This window comes from Triplophysa dalaica, chromosome 3 (assembly GCF_015846415.1).
Source record: "Triplophysa dalaica isolate WHDGS20190420 chromosome 3, ASM1584641v1, whole genome shotgun sequence".
In the NCBI taxonomy this organism is placed as follows: Eukaryota; Metazoa; Chordata; class Actinopteri; order Cypriniformes; family Nemacheilidae; genus Triplophysa; species Triplophysa dalaica.
Genome location: NC_079544.1, coordinates 4,901,129 through 4,918,663, shown reverse-complemented (window position 1 = coordinate 4,918,663; position 17,535 = coordinate 4,901,129). Strand labels below are relative to the sequence as shown.

Sequence of the window (17,535 nt, the reverse complement as noted above, 5' to 3'; positions counted from 1 at the left end):
GCTACCTCTAGAGGCTTGTGGAGGAGAACGCCAGCGCCTGGCAGATCAATACATTGGAAGAGAGGAAAAACATGACAGGGGGGACTGAAGAATAGGGAGGATCGGAGCGAGAGAGAGAGAGAGAGAGCGAGGGGGTGTCGCTGTGAGAGGGATGGAGACACTGAGATAGTGTGTGAGTGTGTGTGTGTGTGTGTGAGAGAGAAAGAGAGAGAGAGAGAGAGCAGGAGCAAGGTGCACACGCCGCTCGGCTTTCTCATTGCAGCCGCGACAGGCAGCCAGAGAAGAGCTCCGGTGGCAACAACAGACTTCAGAAAACACAGCCCGTGCGATCAATACACCTTCTCCAGAAACATTGTGAGGGTGAGAAAGCGGCACAAGGAAGAAGAAGAAAAGGGTGAAGATTTATAGGCGCGGAGCTAGTTCTTAAACTGGGTAAGTTGAGCAGCTTGTCTTTAATAAGCGGTGCTGTACTCGAGGGGTCTGTGCAGGAGGGAATGGAAGGTGCTCAGGTAATGAATTGGGTTGTGGGTTGTGCATCAATCAGAGTATTATGAGATGAAGTATCAGGATACTGAAGTCGCAGACTGAACGTCATGTAACTAAACGTGTTTTCTAGGGTTACATCATTTAAATGGGCTTTAATATTCATGTAGTGGATGTTACTCAGTGGGTGTTACAGAAGTATTCATTGCATTCATATTGATTTCTGTTGCTTGTGTAGTTGGTAAAAAGAAGCGTGTTACAACATGTGCATAAAGGTTTTATAGAAGTTGGTTTCACACGCACTTTTGATGTAATCTTATTTTCCGATTAAACTCAGTTGATTAATTATTTGAAGAATAAACTAAATTCTACAAGATCAACACAAACAAATAACACACATATTACAATATAAGTCTAGTTGTCGACCATTGATGTTTTAATATTGAGGTTTTTTGCGTGTGTTTTAATATGTATTTTATTACAGAATATTGTATGATTGTGAAAATATCATATTATTATAATATTTTAATAATTTATATATGCGTATCTGTGCATTTATGTATAAATATACATTTTATATACATTTCACCTTTTTTTATTTGATGCAGTACAGTAGTGTTGTTTGGACTTTGTTCAAAATTGTTGGCAGAATGACAAACTCTTTACTACAGAAAGTCTTCATAGGGAACATTCTGCTTCATCAAAATAACATTTCCCAATATTTGAGTTTATGATGAACAGTTTTGTCATACACTGATCTGTTCATTGTTCATTGTGGATCGTACTTTAAACCAGTGGTTCTCGAACTGGGGGCTGTGGACGGATTTTGGTGCATTTTATAGAAAATAAGACCACAAACCCAAAAAAATTCACGTTCCCGCACTTTATGCCTGAATATGTTTTTGGTTTACTTAAAATTAAAAAATAAAATAAGAGAGTTGGTTTGTTTGTCACACCATTGGTCACGTGTGGTTTATTTGTCAACTATACAGTAATTGTGCAAGAACGTCTATGTTTTGTTTTAAAATGACGCTCTTCATTGCTATGGGTGCAGATATTTGAAATGCAATGATTTTTTGGGTCATCTGAATTATTTCAACGTTTGCCATTCAGTCCCTACAAATCCAGCTGCAGTCTGTGTCAAGAATCAGATAAGATCTGAATGATTTCTGTTCCATTTTCTGCCTAAATGTTTTGTGAATATAATACCAGCCTCAGTGTACCCAAGAATGAGCAATTATTGTTGTCTGCAGTGGAAAAACTTTCCATCCAAATAGTTGGGGATGCTGTTATGGGCAGATAATGTTGTCACCATCCATCTCGCAGGATAAACTCACTATTTATTTTCTGCGCTACATCCTGGACTTTTTATTTTAGAGAAATCTTCTCCCACTTGCTGTGTGCATCCATATTTTTCTCCTCGCCGTAGAGCTGCATTATGAAGGATACTGTCATATTTCCTAAGTGTTTGATTTGTCAAAGTCAGTTGAACATATTGTCCACGGGCAGAGTGTGGTATCGGCATGATATAAAAAAATCTGGTGTGGGGGATTTCTACAGATTTATAGTGGCTGTATAAATCCTAACACCTCGAGTTCTCTTTTTTTCGCCACCATGCTGGGATGTGACGAACGATCCCGCATGCCTCCCCACGCGCTGTAAGATGAGAGCCCAGGGGTACGTGGGTAATCTCTCCGTAGGTAGATCACACCTCTCGGTTGCTCATTCCTTCCTCCTTCATGCCTCTCTTTCATTAGTCTTAGGCATGATTTCAAAGCTTCGCCAGAGTCTGAGAATTCAGATAAAATTCTCTTTCCTCCCTCCAGCAAGCAGGCCTATCTATTAAACATGCTGTCGTCAGAAAGCCTTCACGCAACCAGCACAGTAGAATTTATGGAAATGTGAATCAATAATGTGGTTGACACGCATTCGATTTGGAAATGTTTGCTTTGGGTGAAACGGAAAACATCACACTCATTACCAACACAAATGTATTTACGTTGGTAATGAGTGTGAGCGCTTGAATCTTTTCATTGGAATTACGCATTGTGGAAGGGGTCGTATGTAAAAGATCTGTCAATATGTCAAAATTTGGTTGACCACCAATCAGAAGTTACCAAGAAAGTGCCATTTCTGACCAATGAGATTTCATAATGTCTCAAAGTGTTATTTATGGCTATAACTGAAACTCATTGGCATTGAGGACTTGTCTAGCTGCTTCTTTATGTCTAACACGCTTAGTACACAGCGTTAAAATGATGTAACTCAAACCAACAGTGATGCCCAATATGCACAATACTCACATCTGTGTATGATGCGTTGCATGATTCCAATAAAAATTTCATTCTTGTATTGCACTTCTGACTCGTTGAGAATAATTAACATGTACCGGCACGCCAGTGGGTGGCCAAACAGCAGAACTGTGTCGATGAGGAAATTAATAATTTACATAATATTTCTGTCCAGGGGCTTTGCCTCTGCACAATGCCCAGCAATAACACTCTTGCACAAGTTTCATCCACTATTGCTCTTAGACTTCAAAATGGTGCCCACAACTACCCCCCCCAAATTGGCATGTGCTCTTAGGGGAAATGCAAACGTTTCAAATTGGGCAGCATATATTGGACCTCCCGAGAATCATTGTCCAAAATGAAAGCAGCTTGTGACTGTCCCAGGGAGGCACACTCCGTTGCACTGCTATTAAACGGCTTTCAATTGACTTTTCCTTTTGTCATTGACTTAAATACAGCTCAGCTGATGGATCCGTTTATCATAACGGTAGGTTATTGCACTCTGTGCGTGATTTTTGATGTTCTCCTGCTGCTAAAATGACCCAATTGTAGACTACTGTTCTCAATTTAATTACCAACTCTCAACGTTTGCAAATTACACATTAGGGCAGGAAAAAAAGATTTTTTGCAAATTAGGCATTTCTTGTTCACCCGTCGAACACCGAAGCCGTGGTCCGCTCTGTCACGGGTTCAATCTGTTTGATAAATTCTCCGCTCTGAGTTGTTGTGGCGTTCAGCTACTGGAAGTTGAATAGTAATATCCGAGTACAAAAAGTGGAGTGGAGAAAGAAAATTAGTTGAACCTCTGCCCTCTGCTTGGGCAGGCACTCTGAACCTACCTGCCACCTTTTCTGGTTACAAACCTACCCAATTCAGTTTTATACATGCTCTCAGATCCTTTACAGACTCTGTTGTAGCCAGCGGGGGGAGCAGGTGAGCTCCTGCTTTGATTGAAAAGGTGCTTCAAGCTTAATGATCATCTATGAGACAAAAACTTCATCACAACACTCAAAATGAACAGGATGAACATTACTTGGTTAGTTGAATTGGTTTGTTTACCATTACATTGAGCAGTCACAGAAAGTCCAGGAAGTAAAAACAGAAAAATATTTACATTATATCTTTGATCTAATTTAATTATTGTCAAATGTGTACACCCCTTGCAGCACCAGAATTGAATACAGTGACTGTTATACAAAAAAAAGACTTTCAACACCTGTAATTGTTTCTCACCTCAGGAAAGTAAATGTTTTTTCTTTAGGAGACGTAAACAAAACTGGTCCAAGGCTGGTCCAGAAGAACTTCCTGTTTCAGTTTTTGAACACTACACAAACAATGTTGAAAATAAAAACAAATAGAACATTTATATTATTATAAATAATAACAATAATATATAACAATATTACGAATATAGCTGCAAGCAGCAATTTTGGGGCCAAACCCACAAAATGCAGCAAACATAGAGCAGAGCCATACCATAACAGAGCAACAAGAGCAAAAACAGCATAAATAGAACGTACATGAAAAACATATAGAAGCACATTTAGCAAATCTAAAGTAAGCATGGAAACCGCGATGCTTCTAGACCGCCAGACAATTATTTAGATCATGTCCTTTCACCTAAACCTGCTGTACAAAAACATTACAGCAATCCAACTGCTTACAGTGTATACAGGACTAGGTGTGATATCGCATGACATATCTCATTGATATCTGAATGGCTGTAGAGACAGAGTTCCTGTTTTCCAAAATAAAAGACTCTTACTGTACCTTTAAAAGTGAGAATGCAACAAGTCAACACTTTCCACGTCAGGCATTTTTTGCATATATTGACAACATAAAAGGTATACCTGAAAGGTATTCTGAGCATTTTAGATAAATTCCCAGCTATTGGCATATTGAAAAGCTTTGCTGGGCTCAAGAAAATCAGGAATCAATGAAAGTCTAAAAAAACACTGTTATATAGAGCTCTGTGACAAAGAACATTTGACTTATCAGCTAGCATTCGATCAGGGCCAGCTAACAGGCCGATTGATCGCTCGGTAAAGCTCTGGAGGAAATGGAGGACATTAATAAATCAGCCGTGATTTACACACACACACAGATAAGGAATTTCTTTACTTTTATTACAAATGGGCCAGGGTTTTCTTTAAAGACAAGATGCTGAACGAGGACAGAAATGAGAAGTCGGTTTAATAGTCAAATAAAGCAGATTTGTGTAAATCATGTATTACTTGTCAGTTGTCACATCATAAGGTTGGATTCATCATGCTTTCAAAACACTTCTTAAGACACTGTAATTGTTATATAAATCTCTGCTCTAAATATCCTAAATATTACATTTCTAATCCAAATGGGAAAGCGTATCTTTAGCTTGTGACATTTGTTTTGATGGCCAAACAGTATTTTAAGCTGTTTCCAGTCTTTTCAAAACAGCTGCTCTGCGGTGCTATCATAAACAGACTTCAAGACCTTAACTCCATGCGCTTGCTTCGTTGAGGCTGTGATTAAAAGCTCATGCTGCAATCTTAACCGATCCTGTTCGAGAAACGCATGTTTTCTCATTTTTAAATTGCATGCTTGTTTATCTCGCACGGAAAATCCTGAAAGTAATAAAACACAAGGCTGGTACAGATCAGAGAACATTTTGAATGAATTTCGTCTTTTCGCAAAGCATTCAGGTCACAGCTTGTTTAATTCTTTACAGGAGCTCATGGGTGTCTGTGCGTCGTTAAGTCAAACACGCTCGTTTTTCATCTCCAGTGTGGGTGAGGTTACGTTATCCCAACCAATCACGTTTGCCGCAATCTTGCGCCGGTTAATTGACATGTGATTAAGGAGTAAAACAATTATTTGCTCCACTGAAGATTCCATCTGTCTGCAATTAGACAGAATTGTATCATTAACTTAATATGTTATCTACTCGCGAATTTCCTCCCTGCTAAACGTTTCAAACGGAAATGTGCTGGCTTGCATGCTTAAGAGACGGCGGCTCTGTGAATGCACACCCACGGAGATACAGTTGTCAAATTAATCTATCCGATAAAGTGTCGTTTTCAATTATTGCTGGCTTTCTGACACTTAAGTGGGATTTTAGAGGAGACATGGTCAATGCGTGCTGTCAGAAGCAATCATTGACAAGATGTCAAATCTATTTTGCTTAAGGACACAGACTACGGTGTCCTTTCAAACTGTTGCTCGACATATTAATGAACCTATCCACATATTAAACCAAGAGACGTTTCAGACCAACTTTTATTATTTCAGACGAAAAGCCTAAACAAATTATTTTATAAAGGCTTCTAGGCAGTGGTAGTAATGACGGCGGTGGAACTGATTAACTTCATCCAATAATTAAACAAATATCATTGATTTCCCGCACAGCAGACAGAGCTCGGCTCCGAACACTCATCATCCTCCATCCGCCGCTGCTTCCTCTTCTCCCTCAAGCAATAGGCCAATCAGATGTCTGCAATTTGAAAAGTGCAATAACGGCCAGACACATTGATATTCTGCGCGGTGCTCTTTCCATCCCTTTGTAAACAGATAACAGATAGACAAGATTGAAAAGAGGTACAGTTTGTTGGAAAAATATATATCTCACTCTTCTGGCGGAGCCGGAATCAACAGATCTGTTATAGGGATATTTACTCTGACCCACTGTTTGTAGTTGTGCGGCTGGCTCGTTTCGCTCTTTCAGTTGCTAGTTCTACCCATCTGTGCGGGCAGATGGAGATACACTCCCACATAAAGTTTCTTTGCCAATTTCTATCCTTCCTGCTTTGTAGTTAAAAGAGAGAATTGATGCCTTTTCTGGACGCTTTGCATCTTCATAACCAGTTCAGCTATACATTCATTGTATCTTTCGTAGATGTTTGAGAATAACTAATAGTGTCCCGATGGCTCAGCGAATGCATGTGGAACGATATTACTTTATGTCTTATTTAAATGGACGAGTTCGACTGATCATCTGGGAGATTTGATCTTTAAACAAAAGCCCACACGATTGCTGACGGGTGAAATATTTAAATAGATTCTGCTTTGCCAACAGGGTCAGGGAGGAATTGCGAAGAGGTTTGAGGATTTATATTCAAACACACCCAGCATGTTGTTATTTGATGTAAATTCTTTCGGTCAACATTTTGTAGAAAGAACTGCTAGGAGACCTGTAAGACATTTTAAAAGAAGATGCTCTTAAACATTTTCAGGTCTTAAAAATGATTTAAGGGTTCTGAAACTTTTACACCCTTGGAGGGATATCAGAGACGGAGGTGCACAGAAGGGTCAAGAATTTTTTAACTTAAGAATAGGGGGTTGTGAACCAGAAAAGATTGAAATCTAACGTGCTATGACAGATATTTTCTAGTGGCATTACCTGACTATAACCTTGTATTTCCTAAAAAAAGAATCAGATATTGTCATAATGTAATATATTTCGATATATATCTGTAATATTAAAGATGCACCGATATATCGGCCAATAATCTGTAACGGTCGATAAAAGCGATTTTTCACGCAATCAATTATCAGGCTGTTTAAAAACATATGATGATCAGGACCGATTTATACTGTCAATCAAAGAAATATTAATTTAACCTTCAGTATCGGTATCGGCAGATATCACTCCGAATAATCGACTTAGAAATGATCGATGCATCTCTAATATAAATGTAAATAATAAATATAAAATAATTCGCTCTTAAATTCAACCGAAACCAGTAAACAGTAGATTGTCATTTCAGCCCCGTACCTCCAGTATTTACAAGTATAGTCCCTTCCCTGCACATCAAAAGTGTCATTCTAGTATTCATGGCGTTTTTTTACATGTCAGGCCTGTAGACAAGCGCAACACTCCCCCATCCCCACTGCCATGGAGCTGATATGGGCTGTGCATGTTTTTAAATGCTGTTAATGCGTACTGGCCTATGGAAAACACAACCTTGGAGAAAACAAGTCCGGTCTGATTAGTGTTTATGAAACCTAGCCACGGTCTGCACAGTCTTGACTTTATATTTCACATTACAGCCCAGCGAGACGGTACAATGACGGCTTTCTGGATTGACAGTGTGTGTGGCACAGTAGATGAGTGTGTTATGAGCGGCAGGACGCTGGAATTGGTGAGAGGTTTTCGTTACAATCAGGCGCTTTGAATGGAGTTTTTCTTTTCTATTTTTCAGTGCTAAGCTTGCAATTTAAAAGATGCAAATGTTGCATGCTTGCAAATGAATTTTATTATAGCAAATGCTTGATTTCCTTTAAAATCACCTTCCCAATTAACCCCTATATGACTGTTGGGTTTATTCTGCAGGAAGAATGGGTTGTTGGCGAATCAACACATTTTGTGGAAAGCATCAAAATCACCTTCACAAAGTATTAATCTTAAGCATTGATGTGCTTTGTTGTGAAGTATAGCTCCATAGGACATTGGGATTTCAAGATACAAATCATTAGCTTGCCACTAAAAGCTAACAAGAGAAATAAAATGGCATTTCCATGCGTCACGCTCGATATTCTTTTGACCTCAATGTGTATTGACTTTGTGCTCTGTAGCGAGACAGAACTTACCAGAAAAACCACACAAAAAATAAAGTGACCTTTTATTGTGTATGCCCCCATAAGAGACAATGCGTTTCAGACCGCCGTATCTAAAAATACTACAGCATGCATATTTTTATCAAAATAAAACTGGTAAATATTAATCAATATATGAAAATAATGCAAAGTTTCAGGGGCTGCCCAAAAAGTTTTCTGTAGGAAAAACAGAGATCGGCTTTAGAAAGAATATTTGAGTCTTTTCTTACAGTGGTTTCTCTGAGTAGACAGTGTGGCTGTAACTTCTTTGTATTCTGCGAACATTCAGCTCTGTTTCATTCACTATCAGCTTTGCCTCAGAGTTGAAAAAACAAAAGCCATACATGTATCCTATTTGTTTATTCATTGATTCATCATCAATTCAGCACTGTTCTGTTATTTCTTCATCAACCCATTTTTGTGCACATACAGTAGATTATCTCGATCATCAGCATCTTGGAGAAATTGCATTATATAATCAGGTAATTGTCTTATTATGGTTATATTAAAAAGAGTGCATTTATATTACAGACAATGTGCAGAAGTGGGCATTAAACAGAGGCGTAACAGTTTTGAAAAGTGGTCAGGGCTTCAGACTGCGAGTTTTCGAGACAGCGCAAGCTTTTTTTACAAGTGCTCGCGCATGTGTGACCTGCAAATTCGGAAGTTCTTCTAGTTGTTATTTCATGTGGAAAGACGAGTAGGACGCGACCCGCTACCAGTGCAGGCTGAGTGTGAAATCCATAATTTATTGCATAGGATGGTGAAACTGCTGAAAAGAATGTGTGTGTTTTTCCCTGTGTTAAATAAATTGTGTCTGTCACAGATAACCTGTCAGTGGGTCCTCGATTGAAACGTCTGCTAATTAATGACAATCATGATTTATCATGTATGCAGGGGAAATAGATGGAAAATAAAATGTCTTATTTTCACTTACAGTATTACTTCAGTCATACTTCAGATAGGCTACAAATATATAACAAACTTTCAAAATTTAGTTTTGAACTATAGTTGTGACTAAAGTTGTGCCTTTTTCCATTGACAAATGACGTGTGAGACGTTTTCTATCAAATGCGGTGTAATAAACGATAGCAACGCATATCAAGAACAATAAGGCGAATATAGCAACAGAATACAATTAAAAGCGAAATGTTTGATTTATGTATGATTTGAATTGCCACTTTTCAAATATTTTTTCATCATTTTATAGAAAATAAATGCCATTACGATCTGATATGTGATAGGGAAAACTTTGGCAAACATCACAATAACACACTTTAATAAATTACGCAATTTTAGCCACAGTTGGGTGGACGGAGATAGTGTAAATTGCCACTGCTTACAAGGGGGGCTATTTGCACTGTAAATAGAAATTCTGTATATTTTATTTCTTCCAATAAGTGGTGGGGACAAAATTGGCTTCGGCGAAAAGTGCTGGGGACATGTCCTACCTGCCCCACCTGCAAATTACTCTATGCCGCTAAAGGAACAGCTCAGCCCCCGCCCTCCATTTACTCACCCTCAAGTTGTTCCAAATCTATAGAAATGTCTTAAAAATAATATATTTTGAAGAATGTTGGAAAGCAAACCATTGTGGGGGTCTTTTGACATAGTCAATGGTGACCAAGAACTTTTTGGTTACAAACATTCATCCAAATATCTTTCTCTGTGTTCATCAGAACAAAGAAATGCATACAAGTTTGAAGGTGAGTAAAGAATTTTAGAGTAATTTTTGAGTTAACTGTCTCTTTAAGGTTAGGGTAACAATTTTAAGGTAAACTGAATGAATGATTACATTGTGGTGTTCGTATTGGGTGCCGTTTTTATTGTCGAGTTATATGTCATTTCTTACAAAACATTATATTTGCTGTGTGAAACCCTTCTATCTCTCTACATCAGTTAAACTAGTATACAGATACGTGTTACCACACAAGTTAAAACCTTGGTCGGTGGACCAAGTAAAATCGTTAGACCCACAAAATGTTGAAAGCAGCATTCTGAAGAAGTGAATAAGACATCTGTCCGTTGAGATAAGGCAGAAATCATTTCGGAGCAGAATGATCGCTTTCCACTGCACAGGCACACACACAAAAAAGCACACTTTAAAAACCACAAGTCTTTGAAGTTTGATTATTCAAATGAACACTGGCAGAGTTAAATGTGGGAAAAGTGGAAACAAAAGCTATGGGGGAAAGGAAAACCCAAATCCCAGGGAATTACAATGTGTTTTTGTTTAACTGAATGAATAACTTGCAAACTTGCACATACAAAGTCACCGATTTACTATCCAAAAAAGCCATCCTGACTTATAGAAACAGTGTCCGTGCATAGATGTTTGTCTCAACCCCAGTCGTACAATCTCCAGGCCGCAGAGGGAAGAAATTGGATTAGATAAAAGTTTTCGGGCATATTTCAAAGGAACGCATGAGCCAGGTCAGTCATGCTTGAAATTGAGTGAAATCACATATTCAGCCAGACATGTTGGATCACATAGACACTCATTGTCAGTTTAAAGTGAAATTCCCTCTCCAAAGTCCTTTACCTTTTCTAATATGATGAGAATGAAGAATCTCATAGACTTGAATCTGGATGAGCCGACTCTCACAAAGCACTTGAAAGGTCACCGCGTTTCAATGAGCGTAATTTTCAACGCACACGGTTATGGTACAGTGACCTTCGCACTGAGGAATCAATTGTGTTGCGAAAGAAACAGTGAAGTGGTGGATGAAAAAGAGGTCATCTTTATATCATTAAAGTCCTTTTGAAGGGAAGAATGAAATCTCAGTGGACATCCCTGAGGGGTGATGTTCTTGATAGAAAATGATATTTAAATACGTTTAAGGGCTAGTTTCAACATGCCTTGGTCTTTAATAAAACTTTGCTGTGGATATAAAGAAACGTTGAAACAAAAACTAAAGCTGAAATGTGTGACAGAGTAATTATGCAGATTAGTTTTTTTTTATAGCATCTGTTTCCTATATTGTGCTTATTGGCTCAATAAGGGTGATGTTTGTTTGTTTTTTTGCATTTCAATTGGGTGAAGTTGGAAAAAACAAACGCCATCTCTTTTAAGGAATAGCTACATTGAAATAAATCTGTTGGATTACGGTGATAGTTCACCCAAAAATAAAAATTCACTCATCATTTACTCAACTTTATGTCATTTCAAATCGGTATGACTTTCTTTCTTCCGCATAACACAAAAGAAGACATTTTGAAGAATTTTGTATTCTTCAATACATACTGTACAATAGAAGGGAAAGTGGGCGAATGCTGTTTGGTAACAAACTTTCTTCAAAATATCTTCTTTTGTGTTCTGCGGATGAAAGAAAGTCATACAGGTTTGAAATGACAAGAGGGTGATTAAATGATGACAGAATTACATTATTAGGTAAACTATCACTATAAAATATTATGAAATATTAAACCTAAACATATTAAACTTAAGTAGACTCAGCATTATTTATCACTTTTATCTTCGTTAACCAAATTCATTTATCTTTTCCAATATATTAAGTAAACAGAAACTTAAAAGCATACCTCGATCCGACAGCCTTGATAACCCCAAAACTCCAAAATATAACAAACTCTTTTAAATCTCCAATATAACCGGATATTAAACATAAACAAGTGTTTCCCTTTACCGAAAAACTCATTAAAAAAATGCTTAATTAAAAATTTGCTTTTCAAATACTTCCAATGTTTAATTTATTTTTACACAACACAAATCATTCATACTAGTTCCACCTTGAATGGATTAAGTTTGATGATTGAACATGATTTTTTTTAAGAATTATGTTGAATTATCTTGTTTAAGGACTGTAAATTGGACCAGCAAAAATAATTTTTACAGCGAAAGAAAGTGACTAACATACAGATATAGTAGCAAACTGTGAATAACACTTTCCTGTCATCAGAACTAATATACCTGTCCTTTAAATTGCTGCGGCTCCTCATTAAAACACTCAGGCACTATATCTGTCTTCACTGAACACCTCAAAGGATCCAGACCGCTGGAATGAAGAAGGAAAATGCACCATTAAATAAGTTAAAGGCTCATTTACAGGCAGTCCTTACGGTCAAAGCTTTAGCACATCACTAAAGTTGTCTTTTTCTCTGCAATGAACCGGTTTAAACAAGCCTAAGCAGCCACAGTTGCCCAATTTCCATTTGCTTATTCGTTTTTCGGGCCATTGCTTTAAAATAATCTAAGCCAGCCATGTAATTTAACAACAACAAGAACTTGTTCATCGTGCCATATTTGTTAGTTATAGCTGCGTGTGCCAGAAGAGCCCACGTTATCAAACAATACCCCCACAGTAATGTTCTACAAAGGCTTATCTTGATTTATGGACGAATGCAGGAAAGATCAATAAATACCTCAAGCCTATTCAACACATCTAAATGTTTGGGCATGATTGTTATCAAGCGCAAGGTCAGTTTTGTTCTTTTAAAATTGTAATAAACATTTTGGCCGAGCAGTGCATTTTTTTTAGCATTCATACAGCTTGAAGTAAATATCAAATCCATCATTTATTGCATAAAATGGTGAATTTTCACAGCAAATTCAAAGAGAGCAATCCATGCAAAGTATCATTTAACACATCATATACTCGCCTTTAAAGACTGAAAAAGGTCATTCTCTGCACACCATATCTGTTCATTGTATCTGCCACTTTCTATGCTATTTACAGTATGTTGACATACTGTAATATCTGCGGAAGACATTAATCTGTGAAAGTTAGTTAAAAAGCGAAATGACAATTTGTCTGATTTCACACGTGAATAATGTAAAATGGACAAAAATGAAAAGCTGCTTTATACTCATTGAAATAGTTCGATTCATTGAGTGGTTTCGTTTAATGCGAAATGTGATTTCTTTCTCACATAGTTTCTTTGAACTTGCCCCAAAATAAGATGAAAATAGAGCTGTGCTTTAATCTGAAATAAAACTAGTTTGCATAAATTTCTTTTTCAATTAGACAGGGAAGCGAGGGAGAATATCGAGGTGAGGAGCAGTATTTTTAGACAAAGCCAGCCAGCAGTGTCAGGACCTGAATAAGTAGTTCCCGTTTCTTTAGTCTCGGATGTTTCAACTTCATGACCCGCGAAGGCCGTGTACTGTCAGTGCGGTTGCCAAGGAAACGGGTGTCAGGCTTAGATGAAGGGCGTTGAAAACAGACAGGAGATTTCGGGTCCGCTGCACCCGCTGCCCTGGGTTTTACATCACGTGCGGTCTACTCCTGAAAAAAATGAAACAGGGTCTTCTTTATGCAAGAGAGCTGCGGTATGAATTCAGCAGTCACAGAATTGTACTGCGAGTCGGTCTATGGAGTCGCCAGATCGTGTAACCATTCGATAAACTGCCAAAAGTCCAGCTGGCTGTGTCCCGGGCTTCCCGGGCAACTGGTGTGAATTAGTGCCCAATTCGACTCCCTGCTGTCTGAGGAACAGTGTTTAGACTGTGTGCCCCCAATGGCATAAGCGGCCCACCTGCTCACATGATCCCAGGACTGTGGCATTTCATCAAAGCTGACGGTAGGAATGGTTGAATGTTGCCTTATGAGGGCAACACAAGCTTCTCGCTTTCATCCGTGGGTCCCTCTGGAATCGGTCAAAATGGACCTGGAGAAGACCAGTATATCAATCCAGAGAAGAGCTGTGTGTTAGATCAGTTCATTGACTATCGGACTCATTCTTTGGCTTGACATTGAGAGTGAAAAAGGGCATCAATGAATTAGAGTGGGTGTTGTGACGCCCTCCCATCTTTTTCTGTTCATGCTGCTGTGCTGCTTTATTGTTGCTGGATAGCCGATGCGGTAAATAAATTTAGTGTAATTTATGTGCGAATTGTAGTAGGCATTCTGTCTCTTTGACTTATTGGTGTAGTGCTTACTTACCTAAGCATTTGTTTACTGAATTCAATAACCTACGTCATTTTAAAGGAAACAATAATTTAGTGACTCATGATAGCGCACACGTTATTTGTGAATCCCGTTGAGCTTGTCATTTTCCATTCTTTTTGCCCTTCATCCATGACGATCATTGAGGTCATTCTGTTCCAACAGTACAGATAAAGAAACAAAATTGTTTACACAATTTTCTGTGAGACTCAGCTAGTCATTTTTGGTGATTTGCTGTTTTTAACACACACCTTGATATGTTTAATGTTGACCGACTGTAAAGCCATGTCAAAGACTGAAATCAATCCATATTCTGGCCAACTTTAAGTAAGCACTGTCAATACAATTATTCATTTCAGTATTTAATATAATTTATTTCAGTATTATGAATAAAAGTACTGTATGTGGCAATACAGTTGAAAGAAAAAGTATGTGAACCCTTTGGGCTTACTTGGATTTCTTCATAAATTGGTCATAAAATGTGTTCTGATCTTCATCTAAGTCACAACAATAGAGAAACAGTCTGCTTAAACTAATACCGCACAAACATTATATGTTTTCATGTTTTTATTGAACACAACATGTAAACATTCATAGTGCAGGGTGGAAAAAGTATGTGAACCTTTGGGTTTAATAACTGGTTGACCCTCCTTTGGCAGCAATAACCTCAACCAAACGTTTCCTATAATTGCAGATCAGACCTGCACAACGGTCAGGAGAAATTTTGGACCATTCCTCTTTACAAAAGTGTTTCAGTTCAGCAATATTCTTGGGATGTCTGGTGTGAATCGCTCTCTTGAGGTCATGCCACAGCATCTCAATCGGGTTGAGGTCAGGACTCTGACTGGACCACTCCAGAAGTTCACATACTTTTTCTTTCAACTGTGTATCGGACAATAATCGTAATTGTCGATAAACCAATTTTCATGCTATCGGCCGATGGTTTAATAACAGCCGAGGATGAGGGCGAAATATGACGTCTAAAAAAGAGGACAGGAAAATGCTATGAATTTGTGCTCTGTATATACAAAAAGTTTAGAAACATCACTAGTTTGATGTTCAATATTATTAGTCCTTATATAAATTGATACATATAACAAAGAAATATTCATTTCATTATCAGAATTTTATCTTCAGGTATCAGCAGATATCATTCTGAATAATCAACGATCAGTATTGGTGCATATCAATAAACATTTATAATATTATAGTTTCATTTGATATATAGTATCAAAATCTATGATTGCATTGCAAATTTTCTGGCTTTTAAAGCGGGCGTAACACACGGGGTTTCTACCAATCTCATATTAATCTTGAATACCTATAGAGTAGTGTTGAATACTTTGTATCTTCAAAGAGTATTTAGTTTGATCACATTTATAAAAGATAGATACAGCTGTACAATTGTTTCCGAAAACACATGGCGTGTCCGGGGGGGAGGGGTAGGCTGAACCAAAGCACGTGCGCACCCATTGTCAGCAAAACAAAGACATCAGTTTCACTCACCGCAAGGGGTTCATGTCCGGCATCTTTTAGCGGTGGGACGACTCCATATATCAGGTTCAAACGATCTCCAAATCCAGCGTTATATCCACAGTTTATATAACATTCATCACCCAAATTGAGTAAGTAAACAAACACCTGAACATCGCAAATGTATGCTCTCTCTCTCTCTCCCCTGCATACATATTACATATATTTGTCATGGCTTAGACTGCTTTGATGCTAATGTTATCATTTGATTGAGACTTTAGCAGAGGTTTCACAGACAGAGTCACATTTTATACATTTTCTCCTCATTTCACATGACTAATAATTAAAAGCTCTTTGGTACATCTACATGCACGGGACAATTGCCTCTCCAGTTACAGGTTTTAGGCAAACACTCTCATTCCGCTTCACATACAGAGCAAAGCGGCCCCTTCCCATTTTGGAGGTAATAAAACACTGTATCCCTGAGGAAAAGTGCTTGGCTCTCCAAGCAGCGAAAGCTGAACCTCAATACTTCTCTGCCACTTCTTCTTTCTCTCTGGTTTCTTGCACCTGCCAAGCGGCTGAAACTTGCATTGTCATGAGCGTGTCAACAGCATTACGGGCCAATCCAGCAGTCACCTCGGTGACAACCATCAAATCCCTCTGAAGTCCCTCCAAATCCATCTATCTTCTAAAGCCACCCCCTTTCCCCCGACATGGGCGGCATATTCTCAGCTTGGGATGTCTAAGCCTGGCCAAAGAGTTTTTTTCAAGGTTTTCTCCTCATTCCTGTGAGCTTGGAGAGCTCCGGAGGGCATGTTTTCCTGGCAGAAGCGCTACTTTTGTACCCGTTTCTGAACCTGCCATTCCGCTTGGATGCCAAAGACTCCCACTAGACAATCCTGTCCATTTTGCCTCTGCCTTCTGACTCACAGGTGATAGGTCTCACTTTCATCTTAGCCTCCTACCTCACATTAACTGTGTGGCTTTATGCCTCACCTCACTCGCTATTTCCCAAATACAGACAAAAAGGCCGGTTTGTATTGTGATCACACATCACATTGGCCTCTTGTGACAGAATTGCCTGCAGATAAAGCAAAGGTTAGATTGTGATGGCAGCACAACCAAAACATTGTTTTTACCAGATGGGCTAGTTTTTTCATTTTTTTTCAAGCATTTCTCCGTCATTTTTTTACAGCACAAAGCTTGACAAACCAGTCCAGTGACTAAATCTTCCAAAATGCACCTAAACATTTCATAATACATCTCTAAAATCACATAATAAGATACTGTATAAAGCACATCTGTATTTAGAAGTGTGCTTTCGATTTACAGAAATACAATTTATTTACAAAAGAGTAGTGCCTCTTTACTCTTTCAATGTGTACTTCAACCAAACAAGACATACATCTGTAAACAGGCACAGAGGCCGTCTGGAAACAATAGCTAGCACCAGCTCTTTGGAAAAATAGAAGTTCTCTCATCATTCATTCACCACTAATATAAAAAAAACAGAAAACCACAAAATAATATATTTTGAGAAATGTTTCAGGTTTTGTTTCAATACATGGAAGTCAATGGTGGTCAGCGTTGTCTGGTTACCAACACTCTTCAAAATATCTTCTTTTGTGTTCTGCAGTAGAAAGAAGGTCACAGAGGTTTGGAATGACACTAGGGTCAATTAATGACAAAGAATTTCCATTATTGAGTGCATGATGCCTTTAAGATCTCATCTACATGATGTCCCGTCCGGGGGCACACTTGAGGAAGAATGTCCTTGCTTGCCTCCTCCATCTCTTTCAATGTTCTGATTG

At 38.3% G+C, this 17,535-nt stretch overlaps 1 protein-coding gene across 2 annotated transcripts in view; it reads left to right on the top strand.

Annotated features, from left to right (window-relative positions):
* Window positions 1-278: 278 nt before the first annotated feature.
* tnr (tenascin R (restrictin, janusin)) overlaps window positions 279-17,535 on the top strand; it is a 132,704-nt gene continuing 115,447 nt past the window's right edge. For both annotated transcript variants that reach the window (XM_056744207.1, XM_056744206.1), the window contains exon 1: window positions 279-432. The gene's annotated coding sequence lies outside the window, so the exon portion shown is untranslated. The remainder of the gene's footprint in view (window positions 433-17,535) is intronic.